We start from the raw sequence: 17565 nt of genomic DNA on the forward strand, positions 1-17565 counted from the left end.
ATGGATCACATATCTAAGAAAGGTCAATGGATTAAGACCGAAGCTGTTTAGCCAAATTAATAATTCCTGGAAAGAGGAATTATTCTTCGTCAGGCTTCTAGGAACAAGATTACCGCTCTAGGGATAAGGTTAATCGGATTATACCTTCCTTGAGAGGCGTGGTGAAATGTTTGAGGCCATGGCTGACTGGAGGCAGTCTGATTGTGGAGGTGGAACTAGCAAGTCCTTTGGATCCCCGTCTGTGGCAGCAGCGAAGTGTAGCAGACAGCTATGCGAGAGCCTGTTGTGATCTTAGTGACCAAGTTAAGTCTGCAGTATGTGAGTATTGAATGTAAGACTAACCGGGTGTGGAGCGTTGTAGTAATCATTCCGTATTAGGGACTTAGGCGGAAGTTACGAGTGTGTGTGGTGATCGCGGAGGTCAAGTGGTCTATGGGTATTGGAAGTGTATTGACCTAATAGAGTATGTTAATTAATATAGTATTATTTGTCAGAGTCTATTCTTTGTAATTAAATGACAAAATCCGACGGCCTTTAAATACCTTCCGTATGTTCATTCATTGTGTTCCAGTACAAACCTAGTGGTACGCCTCAAGGGTCTGGTGTGTGTAGGAGTACACGGTGGTAGTAATGGTTGCTGAGGCAAAGTGTTATGTGTTGTGTATTCACTGTGTTCGGAATGAACCGGGGTTCAGGTTCACGACACCCCCCTATGATAGCAGACCCTCTTGGACACCATTGGTGGTATCTCCGAGTTCCGCGATTTTTCATATTCCATTATATAATGACGCAAATTATGTGAATAGTTCTGCTAACAGAGTTTACATTCAGTCAAATTTACATCAGCACATGTTACAAACTCCCAGAGGTACTTGTAGCCGAGCCTAAGCCTAGCAGTGGTAACATCTAGACATCTGCCTACCTTATTTGATCACCCATAGACGAGCGGTTCTTACTGCATAATAGAATGATGATAGATGGAGTAACTGGTGTGAATTTCACTTTGCGTCAAGTCTACGAAATGTTCATGTTCCCAGAATATTTCTGCCCTCAGGCTGCCCAAAGGCAGTCCAAGATGATAATCAATTCCTTCTCAGTGAGCAAAAGGTTTGGCTAACTCATCAGTTCTATCATGCTTTCCGAGATCACTATGGGAAGGAATCTACAGGGAGACAAACTCCGACTCCATTGATTATTTCATAATATTTGTGTCTGTACTTAAGGCACTATATTTGCAACTGTACGTAAGAAAAAGTTATGTACTCAAACACCTGTGTTTCTCGCTCTCACATGTGGAATGGTTTGAATGATACGAGTTCTCAGTGAAATGGGTTGTTTGTGAAGTGGTTGTAGGTGGTATTGTTTGTGTGCGACACGGTTGTAAGTGGTATGGGTTGTGTGCAACAAGGTTGTAAGTGGTATGGGTTGTGTGCAACACAGTTGTAAGTGGTATGGGTTGTGTGCAATACAGTTGTAAGTGGCATGGGTTGTGTGCAACACAGTTGTAAGTGGTATGGGTTGTGTGCAACACAGTTGTAAGTGGTATGGGTTGTGTGCAACACAGTTGTAAGTGGTATGGGTTGTGTGCAACACAGTTGTAAGTGGTATGGGTTGTGTGCAACACAGTTGTAAGTGGTATGGGTTGTGTGCAACACAGTTGTTAGTGGTATGGGTTGTGTGCAACACAGTTGTAAGTGGTATGGGTTGTGTGCAACACAGTTGTAAGTGGTACGGGTTGTGTGCAACACAGTTGTTAGTGGTATGGGTTGTGTGCAACACAGTTGTAAGTGGTATGGGTTGTGTGCAACACAGTTGTTTGTGGCATGGGTTGAGTGAGACATAGTTGTAAGTGTCTGTCTGTGTTGGCTGTGTCTGACATGGGTTATAGGTTTTATGGGTTGTGTGTGACACTTTTATTGTTACTCACCTAATTGTAATTGCGAGGGAGAGCTCGAGCTCTTTGGTCCCGCCTCTTAACTTTCAATCAACATTTATTTTTTATTGTTGCCGCCGAAGGCGGCTAGTTTATTGTGCACGGAGATTGTTACATGAACAATTTCATCTATCCTTCACAACTTATAATTACAATGTCAGCTAGTTAAAGAGAATGTTTTATTTCAAGAGCTATATATTTACAGTAAGTCATTATACATTAATGGTAGGTCCTATCGCTAATACAAATTGTTTGAGCAATGGAGATATTACAGAGTTGTAGGGAAGCTATTGTTTATTATTAGTCTTCACAATACATTACTTGTTTCTTAATCTCGTATATCGTTTATCTACTGGGAGCGAAATATGGATTCAGTGCAAGGATTTCAGGTACTTTATCCTTAATAATAAGATAGGGTGCCATATCATACAACATTAGTGTAGATTTATCTGTAAATGGCTAAATTTTACTACAATCCAAGATATAGTGGTCGAGTGTGTGTCTCTGTCTTTGTCCACACACTTTACACTTTATTTCATCTAGATCCCTATACAAGCCGAACTGCCAGAATTACTTGTAGCCAAGTCTTATTCGATCTATGACAATGTCTGTTAGTCTGCTTATTTTGTTACTTGCCCCCATACACATGTTTTACTTCGCACATTGCTTTGTGATAAACACTGGACCTGCTAGTTCCAGTTTGCAAGACTACCACAGAATCTGAGGTAGCTTTGTGAAGGCGCAGAAACACTGAGGAACAAAGTATGTATATTTTTAGCAACGAATTGCCAGAAGTGTTCGAGCACTAGGTGTAGGCAGTTGATTCAAAGTTCTAGTCTAGCCGTGTGCATGAAAGTTGCTTATTGTAATGTCGGACTCTTAGATTGGTCGTGGTCACCCAGGATATTTTGTTCTCTGTATTATAAAATAGCATATAAATATAAATAAAAGACAAGTTACCGAAGCACCATAACATTGTCGAACACCACAAGATACATCACCAGCAACAGAGCACTATTCCAATACCAAAACAAATACACCAAACCAATACATAAATAAAAAAATCACCTTTTGAAACACAAGTACACGAAACAGGGCACAGTTCGCATAAAAGGGAACAGAGCTACACTATGGGAAACACAGTTAAGGAACTGCAAAGACAGAACCAGGAAAATATAACACGTAAATACAGAAAACACAAAAGAAAATTAAACACTCACAAAGGCCTTCAATAAAAAGAGGACAGCACCTCCACCAAACCCAACAAATTACACGGAAATATAACACATAATAAGTCCCAACAAGAGAAAACGTAGAAAAACACAGCAATACAAAGACAAATAAATTAATACAACTGCTGAGGTCAGAGGATAGAGGCACACAAGAAAGGAATGAACACATTCCAAAATCAGAACTGCACCATGTTCATCACACACAAATTTTTTCGAAGCAAACAAGAGGGGGAGACTCCTCCCACCCTCGCAACAGGACACACTCACACAGAATATAACACTAAACCACACTCTACTCACTCTCATGACATACAAAGCATGTAACAAACGAAGAGAAACACACACACACACGCTAGCTCAAGCAGAGCCACAGCTCAAGCACACAAGTCTGTAAACCCCCAACCAACATGCGGCAGCACCCCAAACAGTACCGGAACACCTCTCCGGAAAGAACTCGCAAAACCTTCCTGTAGTGCACACAAAACCTTTATCTACCATCCGGTTCATATATTGATGAGGAATTGCAGCCTCACACATCAACGATCGTAGAGAACCTTGATTTTCCTGGTCACATCTTAATGGGAACTGATTTTCTGTCGCGATTTGATTATTCCTTGTCTGCTCAAAAAGGGGCTAGGAACTGCAGGTTGCAGTTGGGACAGACTTCCTACCCAGTGGAGATGATCGACCATCCCCCAGTTGTAGCTTCACTTAAGAGGAAGCTGAAATATAATGCGCACTATCCAAAATTGATTTTTAAGTCTCTTCCAGGCACAGTTAAGAGGTCATGCGCATTGCATGCATTGACCAAACAGAGTTGCCCACCACACTCTGTTAAATTTATTAAAGTAGCCGTGGGACGTCACATACAACCAGGTACCACCCTTCAGGTGGCTGGGAGATGTGATAGCTTATTAATTCCTCATCACTTAATTGTAGTGCTCGATAAAGGTGCACTCATTCCAGTTGTCAATCTTTCGCATAAGACTTTTCGCTTCAGGGCAGGTGATAGGGTATCTCAGGGAACCATGGTGGAGGACACAGAAATCTTTCACCATGAGTCAGCTGAGACGCCAGCCGTCACTGCACAATGTAGTGCATTGCAAATGGTAGATAAGAAAACTCCATCCAAAGTACAATACGAGACGAGAAATGTTGCACAGAATGTAGAAGAAGTAGAAAAATTAATTTCAGCACTTCATTTGCAACATATTACACAGGCAGATAGGAAGGCACTGAGAGGAGTTTTACGAAAATTCCCGAAATTATTTGCGACAGAGGATGACCAGATTGGTCTCCTTGATAAGATCGAGCACACCATTCCAACTGGTGATCATTTGCCTGTGTATACGAGACAGTGGAGGTTGCCGGAACAGGCAAAGAACATTATCAGGGAGGAGTGCCAGAAAATGTTGAGACAGGGCGTAATAGAGCCTAGTACGTCTCCGTGGCTCTCTCCTGTTGTGCTAGTTCAGAAACCGGACGGTAGTTATCGTTTCTGTGTTGACTACCGGAAGGTGAACGAATTAACTAAGGGTGATGTGTATCCGTTGCCCCGAATACAGGAGATAATAGATCAATTTGATGCTGCTAAGTATTTCTCAACTCTTGACGCAAAATCGGCGTATTGGGCGATTCCGGTGGCAGAACAAGATAGGGAAAAAACAGCATTCTCGGATGGTAGGCACACTTATCAATTCCGTAGGATGCCGTTTGGTTTAAAGACAGCGCCTTCGTCGTTTCAGAGGGCCATCAACTTTATCCTTAGTCCGGTACTGGGTAGGCATTCTTTAGCGTACCTGGATGATGTTGTGATATATTCCAGGACGTTTGAGGAACACCTATGGGACTTGACTGAGACTTTGAAGTTGTTAGATCAGGCAGGTTTCAGCTGAATGTTCAGAAGTGCACCCTGGCCGCTCAGAAATTCAAATTTCTGGGGTTCCAGGTGTGCCCAGACGGTATCCGACCTGACCCAGACTCTTGCCGCGCCATTGCTGACATGCCTACTCCAAGGACAGCAAAGGACGTGCGTTGGTTTTTGGGGGCGGCCGGATATTTTCGTCGTCATATTGAAGGTTTCGCTGGCATTTCAGCACCCCTGACTGACCTGACAAAGAAAAATGCGAAGTTTATGTGGAACTCTGAGCATGACGAGGCCTATCGCAAACTGAAAGACCAACTGATCACGACACCGGTATTGGCTATTCCTGATTTTGAGAAAGAGTGGGAGGTGCACACTGACGCCAGCGGTATAGCTATTGGCGGGTGCTTAATTCAGCGAGATGCAGATAATTTACCCCATCCAGTAGCCTATTTCAGTAGGAAGGTCAAAGGACCTGAAGTTCGTTATTCAGCTACGGATCGGGAGGCACTGGCAGTAGTAGAATCAGTTTGGTATTTCGAGCCATACCCATTTCAGCGGCACTTTGTAATCTACACAGACCATCGAGCGTTAACACACATATTTAAAAAGCGAACAAAATGCCCACGAATGTCACGCTGGTCTCACGAACTTTCGGCCCACTCATTCCAGATTTTGTACAAGCCTTGTCCAGCACATGTTGTGCCAGATACGCTAAGTAGAAACATAGCGGCAGTTCAAGTTAAGGAAAATATTGAAACCATTCCATCAGATAAAATGAGGGAATACCAGATGAGCGAGCCTAGATGGAAAGAAATTATTGAGAATTTAGAAGGAGGAAAATACCCAAAAACGAAAAAGAATTTACCTATTCATGATTTTGAGATGAAACAGGGCGTCCTGTATTATGTGAATAGCCAGAATGATAGGGCAGTATTTCAACTAGTTATTCCGGACGCGTTGCGGTCATCAGCATTAAAACTTGCGCATGCTTCTAAAATTGCAAGGCATCCGGGGGTCTTTAAAACCCACTTGAAAGCAAAGTCTCTATTTTATTTTCCAGGATTACTTTCTGAAGTAATCAATTTCGTGAAGTCGGGCCTTCGTTGCCAGAGGAGGAAAGGTACCCTTAAGGTACAAGCCCCACTTCAGGAATTTCCTGAAATTCGTAAGCCGTTAGATCGTGTGGGGGCCGATTTGATTGATTTACATCACAGTCATTCAGGTAACAGATACGTGTTGGTGCTAGTTGACCATCTGTCTAGGTACACTACACTAGTTGCATTACCTCAGAAGGATTCTCGTACGGTTGCAGATGCGTTCTTGCGTAGGTTCGTTACTGTACTCAGACCTCCTAAAGTTTTAGTCTCTGACCGGGGTCAAGAATTCAATGTGAATATATTTAGAGAAGTGTGAAAGATTTTAGAGACAACTTCGGCAATTACAACAGCCTACCACCCACAAGCAAACGGAATGACGGAACGGACTAATCGTTCAGTCAAGGATATGCTTGCAATCCTTGCTGAACATGACGCAAACACCTGGGATGAACACCTACCCTATGTTCAGTTCGCCTTGAATACTGCCATCCACCAATCAATTAACACCCAACCACTTCATTTGTTTACTGGTAATTCATGCAATTTCCCCTCAGGTCTGCTTAACAGACATAATGTTGCATACGGGGAGGACTATCCTTCAGAGGTCCTTGGAAAAATGAGAAATGCATGGAATATTGCAGCTGAAGCGTCCAAGAAGGCACGGAATCGGTATGCTCATTTTTATGACAAGAAAGTGCGCCCCCTTGAGTTGAAGGAAGGAAGCCTCGTATTGAGAGTGAATGAGGCTGCGCCCGCCAATCAGAGCAGGAAACTAGCTCCGAGGTGGGGAGGACCATATAGAGTAATTAAAAGGGCGGGGCCGGTTAATCTTGTTATAAAAGGAGTATTCGAGGACCAGGTGGAAAGGACAATTCATGTAAATAAATTGAAACATTATCATGCTAGAGAGGAATTAGAACTGCCTTCAGCGGGTCTAGTTCCTGACTCAGCAGTGCTGACTCATGGCTTCACCGACGAGCCAGAGGACGAGGATGACCCTCTGTCATCGCTCATCAGTAGTCAGGTGCAGTCTCGCCACCCTATGGTGACGAGATCTCGCGCTATACAGTAAAGTAACTTCCTTGGTTAGTATAATTTAGCATTCATTAGATTTTCCTGTAAAGGCAATGAGGTGTACTATCTCTATACTTGACTCAGGTAGCAACTTTTACCGTGCTCTGGGGTTCCACCTCCACCAAACCCAGAGTATATCTATGCTTCCGCTGTGTTGTGTCTGTCTGTTCCCAGGTCTGATTGGTACACCGACCCAGTTGTCCCAGCCACACGTGAACCCTTGTCTGTAAAGACCGAGGGGGGAGGCACGTTACACAAAGACCTTCCCCCACCAGACCCAGTAACCCATACATCAGTTACTTTGGGGATGAGTGACTGTCCAAGAGTCACCTGGCCGACGCCTCACGTCACTAACGAGGTTGTCAGGGCCAGCGAGCTGTCCACATTATAGCAGTCACCGGAGGTGCCATACAACGCCGGGGTAGCTGTCTCGAGATCACCACTACCCACCTGCTGCGTCATCAAGACTGCAGCCATTCCAGCAGTGTTGGAGGAGAGGTCAAGAAATAGAAAGCGCGTAGCAGTACTCAAAAATTTCGCCGGAAGATTAATGATTACGTCATCAGAAGTAACAAGAAAGCGGAAGTAAGGCGGTCACAGGTGGAAGGCACGGTTTCCCTACAGAGTACCGGGACTCGCCAATAGAAGGTCGCAAAATTGTCTCCTTTGGCCTAAAGTCGGCGGTACGAGGGTATACACAGTTGGTGTTTACGGCCTAGTAACCTGGTGACATCGAGAAACGCCCGAGATGACGTGAGCAATGATGGAAGACGAGATTCACCTGTTCTGCAAACAAGCAACCCGCCTCTACGACCCTCTGACATCACTCCTGCTACGAGACGCTGTTGGTACATCCAGTCCTGCTCTGCTGTGGTCATCTGCGCCGTCAAGTTTAACATCAAGACTGCCGTGTGAACTGTGATTGATATGAAGGCGTGTGGACTGTCGAGAGCAAGATCAATGGCCGAAGTAACAGTATTCTACAGCTGTCACTTGGCACTCCGCTCTACTACACTCTGTCGTCATTCAAGAGTACCGGATGGGAGTACAAGAGGACCAGGTATTGATGTCTACACATGGGGAGAAGCAAGATCGACATCGTCATCGTCAGCGACTACATTCAGCATCCAGCAGCATCGATTTTTTTTCTCGATTACTCAATATGAACAATTGATACAAACAACAAAGTTGGCTCTGAACATCTGTATAAAGAATATCTGGACACTTTTGTTTACATGTTAAAAAACAGATTTAGAATCAATACTTTATAAATGTCGAAAAACAGATTTAAAATAATTCTGGTATAATATATGAAAATTTTACTCTATAAATTGGTCAGTAATCAAAATCGAAGCCCCTGTGACATTGTTTAAGCCCAGAACAAACGGTTAGGGAAAATTATGTTGTGTGCTACGTTTGCAGAATGTTTGAACACAGGAGAGGCATACCAATATAAACATTGACACTTCTAGTAAGTGAGAACACTTGGCTGTACAGTCAGCTGAAACCTGTGAGATAGTATAGGAATTTTTTTTATATATTTTTAGATACATGTAATAAACATTAGGTGTGTTCCTTAGCATGTTAAGGTTGACATTGAGTGGGGAGTAGATAGTACACGGAGGTGAACTTGATAGTTCAGTAGTACGCTCCCAGATGACTGAAAGTTCAGTCTGTAGTTAACTTTTATGTTTATGTTTGAGCACGGTGTGGCCGGCTCTAGAGGACACATGAACTTGGCTAGTGAAGAGCCAAGAGATTTTATTAGCTAGTCTTTGCTGTTAGAGTAGGGACATGTTATTTAGCTATGTCAGTAAGGATAGGATGTATGTTTCCTGATGTCGGAGGATTGCTGTCAGTTGACAGCTGAGAAATTTATGAATTGGAACATGTTTATGATGTTGGACACTCAAATAATTGTCAAATTTTTTTAGTTAGGTTAGCTTTTGTTTGTGGCATGAGTTGAATTGTGGGTTTGGATACTAAACCTCGTGATTTTTAACAAATTAACAAGGTTTACTAAGTGCTTGTGCAGGGGGGGGGGGGGGTTGTAACAAACTAGGCTGGTTGTAAGAATTATCCAGAGTGGTTTATCGACAAAAGAGAATGGGAAGCTGGACCCGCATGGTGACCCGGGACCTGACCCCAGGGAATTCGCGGTGAAAATAATCGACGCCTTGTTCATAGCTTCGTATAATGAATCATCCTATAGTATTCAGTAATTTAGAGAAAATAGTCTTTATTCAGGTTGCATTCAAATTGTATTATATAGTTATAATATCAAGAGTATTCTAATTATTGAGTTAAGTCACCATCAGTGACGTCACGAATCAGATCTAAGTTGTAAGGCGGAGTGACCGGCGGTCATAGGTCATCAGAGTTGACATGTCCACTATTTCTCAAAGGTCAAATAGCCATTTGGTGATCGGGAACAGCTCTGCCGTTAGATGCTTGTGTAATTTAACTTCAGTAAAATAATTCAACCAGTCTGGATCAATTAAGTACAACAGAGGTTAATTGTCATAACTTAAACCTTGCTAAGTAACTTGGTAAGCGATGCGGAACAATACAATGCCCTAGTCTGGGGAAGACCAGAGAGAGAACAGATTAGTGTGCTTTGAGAAACAACTCGGGCAGGTGGCCTTACCATCATCGGCCTCCCGACAGCACAAACATCTAGCTGGTCTCCCAAGGTAGAGTTGCTTTATGAGTATTTATAGGGATAGCCCATTCATTGCCAAGTAGGGAGTGGTAGATTGATAGGGAGTGATAACCATTTAGATTTTGTTTTAGTTTTTCTTTTAATAAATTAATAGCTAGTAAAATTGTATTTTCATTATTTCCATGTGTTTGTTATATGTATATGAAATTGCCCCGGTCACGTGGTCCACACGAGGCAGAGTTGGATTGGGCGCCGATTCTAACACCAAATCGGAAGTCATCATTCCCGTTTAATTAATTCCACACTCAAGTTCCAAGGTCATCGGTTATAGTGGGGATCAAGCCCCAACGTTTATTAATTAGCATGATCGATCCAGACCTCGATCATTGCCCAGTGTTACTGGTCTGGTGGTGGCGGCGGAGGCGACTCTAGGGTTTTGCTCAAAGCCTATGTCACGTCATACGGGTTGTAGAATCCTAAGTCAGTCAATCGTCTTAGGACCACGTGGCGTGGAGTCGGCTTTAGTAAAAGTTCTGGAGTCCCTTGGTAGAGAATAAAAAGTAAGAATACGGGTAGAGGGAAAGAAGGAAGGAAAGATAATTCGAGAACACCCTACCCGTGTTACAGTAGCATGTCTGCACCTTTTCCAGTTTGTTGATGTGCTTCTTAAGATATGGGCACCACACAACCGCTGCATATTCTAGCCTTGGCCGAACAAAACTCGAGAACAATTTCTTTATTATTTCGCCATCCATGTATTTAAGCGAAATTCTGAAGTTAGAAAGCGTGGCATAGGCTCCTCACACAACGTTCTTTATGTGGTCCTCAAGTGATAGTTTTTTATCTAGAATCAACCCTAGACCTCTTTCTTTATCAGAATTATATAAAGATTTCTCACATAATTTATAGGTTGTGTGGGATCTATGTTCTATTCCACATTCCATAACATGGCATTTATTCACATTAAATTCCATTTGCCAAGTGGTGCTCCATATACTTATTTTGTCCAGGTCTTCTTGAAGGGCATGACAATCATCTGAATTTCTTATCCATCCAATTATCTTAGCATCATCAGCAAACATGTTTATATAATTCTGTATTCCAACTGGTAGATCATTTATGAAGACAATGAACATTTCTGGTGCATGTACTGTGGTACTCCACTTGTGACACTTCTCCAGTCCGATTGCCTCTGATTACTGCCCTCATTTTTCTATTAGTCAGAAAATTTTTCATCCATGTTAGAAGCTTACCTGTCACCCATCCAAAATTTTCTAGTTTCCAGAACAACCTCTTATGTGGAACTCTGTCGAAAGCTTTTTTTATGTCTAGATAGATGCAGTCAACCCAACTACCTTTTTCCTTTAAAATCTCTGTGGCTCAATCAAAGAAACTGAGTAAATTCGATACACAGGATCTTCCAGATCGAAAACAATACTGTCTGTGTGATATTATATAATTTCTCTCCAGGTGTTCTACCCATTTAGTTTTCATTATTTTTGTTTTTGTTTTCAATCTTTTCACTGTTACATTTGTCAATGATTCAGGTCTATAATTGAGGGGGGGTGGGGTCTTTCCTGTTGCCACTTTTGTAGATTTGAACTATGTTAGCCTTTTTCCACATGTTTGCTATGACTCCTGTACACAGGGATGCCTGAAAGATCAGGTGAAGTGGAAGGCTGAGCTCAGATGCACATTCTCTCAGAACCCATGGTGAAACTCCATCTGGACCAACTTCTTTGTTCATACTTAGCTCCTTTAACATATTTTCCACTTCATCTCTAGACACCTCTATACGCTCTATGATGTTCTCAGAAATTCTTATTGTGTCTGGTTCTCTTAAGATTTCATTTTGTATAAACACACTTTGGAACTTTTCGCTTAATGTTTCACACATTGCATTATCATTTTCTGTGAATCTGTTTCCTATTTTCAACCTCTGGATATTATCCTTTACCTGCAATTTGTTGTTTATGAATTTGTAGAATAGGCCCAGTTCTGTTTTACATTTATCCATTATCCCTTTTTAAAAATTTCTTTCTGCCTCTCCCCTTACTGCTGTATAGTTGTTTCTCGCATCTTTGTATCGCTGGTATGATTGGGGTTTGGCTTCTTTCTATATTGATACCTGCTTGATGGGGTTCTGCTCTTCTACTCCCCAAGCCCGGCCCGAGGCCAGGCTCGACTTGTGAGAGTTTGGTCCACCAGGCTGTTGCTTGGAGCGGCCCGCAGGGCCACATACCCACCACAGCCCGGCTGATCCGGAACTTCTCTTAGAAAACAGTCCAGTTTTCTCTTGAAGATGTCCACGGTTGTTCCGGCAATATTTCTTATAGTCGCTGGGAGGACGTTGAACAACCGCGGACCTCTGATGTTTATACAGTGCTCTCTGATTGTGCCTATGGCACCTCTGCTCTTCACTGGTTCAATCTTGCATTTTTTTCCATATCGTTCACTCCAGTACGTTGTTATTTTACTGTGTAGATTTGGGACCTGGCCCTCCAGTATCTTCCATGTGTATATTATTTGGCATCTCTTTCGTCTCCTTTCTAGAGAGTACATTTGGAGAGCTTTGAGACGATCCCAATAATTTAGGTGTTTTTTCTCGTCTATGCGTGCCGTATATGTTCTCTGTATTCCCTCTATTTCAGCAATCTCTCCTGCTCTGAAGGGGGAAGTGAATACTGAGCAGTACTCGAGACGGGACAACATAAGTGACTTGAAGAGTACAACCATTGTGATGGGATCCCTGGATTTGAAAGTTCTCATAATCCATCCGATCATTTTTCTGGCTGACGCAATATTTGCTTGGTTATGCTCCCTAAACGTTAGATCGTCGGGCATCATTACTCCCAAATCCTTGACATGCTGTTTTTCTACTATGGGAAGATTCGATTGTGTTTTGTACCCTGTATTATGTTTCAGATCCTCATTTTTGCCGTACCTGAAATTTATCACTGTTAAACATCATGTTATTTTCTGCTGCCCAATCGAAAACTTTGTTGACATCTGCTTGTAGTTTTTCAATGTCTTTCATTCCGTTTTTGTGTCTTTTGGTTTGTGGCCCTCTCTCAATTTCTGTTGAACCAATCCTGTTTTCTGGCCCTGCATCTCTGTTTTGATATGAATGTTTGTGTGCCTTCATTGTATATTTTGCAAAATTTGGCATACATTTAATTTACTTCCCTGTCTAGCAACAAGTCTGCCTAATTACTTATTAAACAAATTTTGAAGTTCCCCATAGTGACCTCTCTCTCTTGAAATCAAGTTTATCAACTGTTTCAATGTCCCCATTTTCTGTGTGTGTGTGTTTGGAGGCTAAGCTTGCTGATACCATGTGTGTGTGTGTTTGGAGGCTAAGCTTGCTGATACCATGTGTGTGTGTTTGGAGGCTAAGCTTGCTGATACCATGTGTGTGTGTGTGTGTTTGGAGGCTAAGCTTGCTGATACCATTTGTGTGTGTGTGTGTGTGTGTGTGTGTGTGTGTGTGTGTGTGTGTTTAGAGGCTAAGCTTGCTGATACCGTTTGTGTGTGTGTGTTTAGAGGCTAAGCTTGCTGATACCATGTGTGTATTTGGAGGCTAAGCTTGCTGATACAATGTGTGTGTGTGTGTGTAATAGTTGTAGTAGTTGTGCAAGTTGTAGTTAACACAACTCAACTCAGTTAACTCAGTTAACAACTCAGTCACAACTAGTAGTTGTGCAAGTGAGGAGAAAGAAAAAATATTAGGGAGTTGGAAGGAAGTTTCTAAGGTACTCTCGTATCTCATGGAATGTGACGGACAGGGCAAAGGTAGTTTTATTATTAATCATGGATGAAAGTAGATTGATAATATTATCTTGGAACGTTAATGGATTAAAAACTAGAGCGGTGGATGTACACTATTATACTCTTAGAAAGAATATTAACATAGTAGCACTCCAGGAAACTGTGGATAGGGATGGTAACATTCTGAACATGAAGATGAACATGTTGAACATGAAGATGTTCAACTGCTGGGCGAGCCCTCTCCTACTTATCTGAGGGGAGGGAGATTAGATAATGCTTGTTTGATAAATGCTAAGGGCATAGAGGAGAATTGTCTTACTGTGGATGAAATGCTAAGGGATAATTTTGCATTACAAATACAGCTTAAACTAGATAAAAAGCATGCCTGTCCTCAGAGGAAAAGCTTAAAGTTTAATAAGGGAGAATTAAGGGGTTTTGTTTGTCATATTAAGTCTTGGTATGATACTTATAAGCCAGTTTCGGCAGAAGCATTTTATTAAGATTTAATTAACGAGGTAGATGTATTTAATGCATCATTGAACCGGAAAACATCTGGTATAGAAAAGCATCCCCCCATAAAATTGTGGGGAGAAGAGAAAGGAAATTAGGAGCAAGTATTGGCAGGAGTTTGCAGAGAAAGTTTGGAGTAACATAAACTTGAAGTAAATCTGGCAAGACATAAATAAAATATGGGGTAAAAAGCATAATTTTGTTGCACATCCTGACCCGTAAGGAATTGCAAAAGGTCTCGTAAATAAATGGGCGGAAGCTGCCAAACTTAGTTCATTCAATTACCCGCTGTAACGAGAGTCGTTACATTCTTGGAAAGATTCAAGAAAGGATTTTATACTTACAACAGGTAACAGTGGTGATGTCACTTGCACAGGTATTACCAGAGAAGAACTAATAACGGCGATTAAAGTTGGGAAATCTACCGCCCCTGGAGAGGATGAAGTAACTTATGAAATACTTAATGAACTTGCCATTATGACGAAAAGCCCGCTGTTAGACCTCTTTAATATTAGTTATAAGAGGGCAGAATTCCCAGTAAATGAAAAAAAACTATGATCATCCTTATCCCTAAAGCCAATGGAGAGTACAGACCTGTGTCTTTAACGTCCTGTTTTTGTAAAATGATGTAGAGGATCATTTTAAATAAACTTTTGTATATAATAGGTGATCAGCTGTCTAGTAATTTGTTCGGGTTCCTCAGAGGAAAAAGTACCTCTGACTGTATTATTAAATGTCTAGCTAATGGTAATGATTATTATAGAATTTTTATTGATTTACATGGAGCTTTTGATAAAGCCAACAAAGAGGTTATTTTATATGAATTAGCTGGTCTTGGAGTTGAAGGGAGATTATTGCGCTGGATAGGGGATTATCTTCAGGAAAGAAAGGCTCAGGTGTGGTATCAAGGTTGTATGGTTCAAGGTTCAAGGTATCAAGGTCAAGAACTCGGCACACCTCAGGGAGGAGTGTTGAGTCCCACACTGTTTAATGTACAAATGAATAAGATAGCATCTGAGAAATACTCAAATTGGGTAACTCCAATCATATTTGCCGATGATATTTTGTTTCAGGGCAAAGATATTTCAAAGGTTCAAACAGTGTTGGACAATTTCGGAAACCTGTGTCACATGGGACTGGTGGTTAATGAAGACAAAACTAAAGTTTGAATGTAGAAGTCGGAGGCCCATTATATTGGAAATAAACGGTAAAAATATATAGAGAGAGTTAATATATATAAATATTTAGGCATATATGTTGGATATACCCATGAGAGTTTGGAAACTGAGATGAACAGACTGTTGGGTCAATGTCGGAAGAGATTACAACCTCTGAAGGCCTTGGCATGCTGTGGAAAGGAGTGGGAGTCCCTGTGCTACGAATGATGTACTTGAGTACTGTAAGAATTCTTATTGATTATGCTGCACCTGTCATTTCTTGTTTTGGTAAAGGTAGGATGGGCAAGTTAGAGAAGATACAAAATGAAGCCGTTGGGGGTCGTTGTGAGCCGCAGGCCGGGCTCTGCTCCCCTTAGCTACCTGAATTTTTGCCCACACTTGTCTTGCAGACGTTTCTCTTCCAACAGAGCTAGTGAACTCTAGCCATTGTCTTTCCCTTTGTAACTCATCTGCAATGTATGTACCTTTACCTGAATAAAAAATCAAATCTAAATCTATATCTAATCTATATGCTTAGATATATGCAAATGAGAGAGTAATAGAGCGAAACCTTTAAAATACTGAACAATTTGGAGGATATTGATTCATACAATTTCTTCAAAAGGTCAGATGTAACACGAACAAGGAGCAAAGGTTTCAAGCTCAACAAGACACAGTGTAGGAGTGACAACAAATGCTTTTTAACCCATACGATTATGATCATAGCAATAAGGTTACTAAAACAGTAGGCATTCTTCCAAAGTCAGACACTGTACTATGTTCCTCGCCCTAACCTAGTCACTCAGTATTATTCACTCATTTATCTATGTCTTGTCAATCTATGTCTTAAAGGTTACAAGACGTACATTAGTCAATACAATTGGTGCTTAAAATGTTAAGGATCTCTTGTGAAACACGGGTATTAACAAAAAAATTAATTAGGTAAAATAAATAAAAAAGGCCCAAGGGCCATGAAGTAACAAGAATGCAAGGCTGGCACAAGCTGGCGTAAGTAGAGAAGACGGAATATTCCTCATATTAAAAGATCCTGCTTCTCCAAGATGGCAGTCACACCCTGCTTGCCCTGGACAATCACCATATGGAGAAGGACTGTTTATTGTGAAGGGAAGTCCACAAATGCAATGCCAACATGAGTCAGTCTTGAAGGGTAAACGATGATGGCACCCTCACAGTAACACAAAAGCCGAGCAAGCCCAGTGAGGAAGACCTGTTGATGGGAAAGAAGGAAAATTTTTAGTCATACAATTTTTGTTTTATAAGATTCCAAAATATTGCATTGATATAAATTTGTGAGAGTATTCTGAGCATTATTTAAGTATTATTTAAACAGGTGAGTACACACACGGTGTCAGCAAACTTAGCCTCCAAACACACACACACACCCTCCCGAAACCCCCTCCAAACAGACGACGACACCTGGTGAGGACGACGTGTACTGGCTACGAGGGTCAGTTTCCAGTCCTGTTCAGCACACAACACAGCCGCTGCTGACCTCTGGTGAGGTGGTGCTCAGACTACAACGCCATCTATGGAGTGGATACGCCGGGCGTTTGTGTCTGAGCCTGTAAGTGAGGTGTTTTTGTGTGTCCCTGTCATTGATGACGTGTCTGCTTACAGAGTCGACCTGGGACTGCTGTGATGGAAGTTGAGTCAGTCTACCCAAGGCAGCCGTCCCCATACCTTGTGCTTTGCTGTAGCAGCTGTGAGTCGCCTCCCGGAAGAACACTGTGGTGTTACCCTGCCAGTGGAGTGGCAGTAGAAGGATTACCCGGGACCGACTGCTGGAGACGATAATCCACTGGGGTATTGAGGACAGGAGAGTGATTTGTGGTATCACACGAGGCTCCTGACTAGTGCGTTAATCTAGTATCGCTCGTGGAGTGGCCTGACCAGCGTTGCTGATCCGGAACCTGCCAGCAGACCTGCTGGACTTGTGGTTGACGGCCTCCACGGCGGTGCCCCCAGTGGACCTGTGTTTTGGCTGACCTGTGGCCAGGGTAGACTCAGCTTCTCAAAGGATTCGTTGTGAGGCCACGAAAGCACCGAGGACTTAGCACCAAGAGCTTGGATCCAGAGTCTTCAGGAGAAGACGATTGTGTACAGTGTTAATACCCTTCCCCCTGTGTAATCCTATATTATTTATTTGGTGATGGTTTAATAATTATAATCTTAAGTTCTTGCCTTTATTTCCCTTCCCCTTTAAGTTACTTGCGTCACGGATCACATCCCTTGATAGCCACTACT

At 42.1% G+C, this 17565-nt stretch overlaps 1 protein-coding gene across 1 annotated transcript in view; it reads right to left on the reverse strand.

The window, feature by feature from the left end:
- Nucleotides 1-14110: 14110 nt before the first annotated feature.
- The window catches only part of LOC138349591 (proline-rich protein 36-like), a 233332-nt gene continuing 229877 nt past the window's right edge, over nt 14111-17565 (reverse strand). The window contains exon 3 of the transcript XR_011225120.1: nt 14111-16528. The gene's annotated coding sequence lies outside the window, so the exon portion shown is untranslated. The remainder of the gene's footprint in view (nt 16529-17565) is intronic.

The sequence above is a fragment of the Procambarus clarkii genome, chromosome 80 (assembly GCF_040958095.1).
Source record: "Procambarus clarkii isolate CNS0578487 chromosome 80, FALCON_Pclarkii_2.0, whole genome shotgun sequence".
Taxonomy (NCBI): Eukaryota; Metazoa; Arthropoda; class Malacostraca; order Decapoda; family Cambaridae; genus Procambarus; species Procambarus clarkii.